The 1720-nt window shown below is 31.7% G+C and overlaps 1 pseudogene; it reads left to right on the forward strand.

Annotated features, from left to right (window-relative positions):
• The first annotated feature begins 446 nt into the window (after window positions 1–446).
• Window positions 447–1720, forward strand: part of LOC132003229 (ATP synthase subunit alpha, mitochondrial-like) — a 4722-nt pseudogene continuing 3448 nt past the window's right edge.

Raw genomic sequence — 1720 nt, forward strand, 5'->3', positions numbered from 1 at the left:
AAGGTTTTCCACTATAGATTAATTTCACCTGTTTGAGAATTTCATGTAAGTGGAATCATGCAGTGTGTACTCTTGTGTCTATCTGCTTTACTCGTCATCTTGCTTTTGATTTTCATTTATACTGTTGAGTAATATTTCATTGTATGAATGTAGCACAGTTTGTATATTCTTTCTCCTATTAACGAACATTGGGCTGTTTCTAGCTATTATAAATAAAGCTGCTATGAATGGTTTTTTGGGAAATTTCTTAATAGAAGTCTTTTGTGAACATAAGTTTTCATTTCTTTTCTAGGAGTGAAATTACTGGGTCATATGGTAAGTATATTAAGATACACATTTTTTTTTTCTGAAGTAGTTGTGCCATTTTACATTCTCACTAGTGATCCAGAATTTTACATTCTCACTGGTGATCCAGAATTTTGACTGGATGTCTCCAACATTGCCTCATGATCAGGGTAGGTAATAGCTAATAGAAGGTTCCTTGACAGTATTCTAAACCAAGTTGCTAACTGGTTCCCTGGGAATAATTGTGTATTTTTTCGCTTGTATTACAGCTTTATTATACAACTCTGAGGTACCTAGTTAGAATTAGCTTTTATTTATTTATTTTTAAAGATTTTATTTATTTATTTGACAGACAGAGATCACAAGTAGGCAGAGAGGCAGGCAGAGAGAGAGAGAGGAGGAAGCAGGCGACCCGCTGAGCAGAGAGCCCGACGTGGGGCTCCATCCCAGGACCCTGGGATCATGACCTGAGCCGAAGGCAGAGGCTTTAACCCACTGAGCCACCCAGGCGCCCCTAGAATTAGCTTTTAATTTCTGTTTCATATTCCTGCCAGTTTGTATGATTTTCCTTTTATTCTGTTAATATAATGAATTATGCTGATTTTCAAATATTAACCAATTTTCTTTCAAAGTTGTAATGTATTGTTCTTTTTATGTGTTGTTAGATTCAATTTGCTACCATTTTGATTTAGGGATTTTTAAACAATAGATTTATGAGATTTATGAGAAAAATCGGTCTGTAATTTTCTGTTCTTATAAATCCTTTAATTTTGGTGTTGAGGTTATTCTGGTGTCATAAAACAAATTGAGAAGTATTCTTTATGAGAGTATGTTAGATTGATGTTATTTCTTTGTTAATTTAGAAGTTGCTAGTGAAGGGGGTGGGCTTGAGATTTCTTTTGGGGAGGGTCTGTATATATGGGTTCATTTTTTTTAACAGGTGTAGAGCTATTTAGATTTTATTTATTTTACTTATTTATTTTTTTAATTAATTAATTTTTTAAAAGATTTTATTTTTGAGAATCTCTGCTCAGTGTGGGGCTTGAATTTAGAACCTACATGTTCTACCAACTGAGCCAACCAGGTGTTCCTATTTTGATTTTATTTTTGTGTACATTTTGGTAAGTTGGTCTTTCCCTAAATTTTTCTTGTTCATTTAAATTTTCAAGTTTATTGGCATTCAAGTTTATTGGCATTAATATCTTACTGTTTTTTAATATCTATAGTATGAATTGCAATGATGTTGCCCTTTATTTTTATTTGTTTTTGCTTTGCTCTTTTTTATGCTTTGTTCTTTGATTATTTCTTAGTTAAAAGGTAGGATTTTATACACATTGTGACATGATTTATGCATTTTAAAAATATATTCTGGAGATGATTTTACAGCAGTATTCAAGAGATTTTCCTTTTTTTTTTTTTTTTTTTTTTTTTTTTT

Source organism: Mustela nigripes, chromosome 16, assembly GCF_022355385.1.
Source record: "Mustela nigripes isolate SB6536 chromosome 16, MUSNIG.SB6536, whole genome shotgun sequence".
NCBI classification, from domain to species: Eukaryota; Metazoa; Chordata; class Mammalia; order Carnivora; family Mustelidae; genus Mustela; species Mustela nigripes.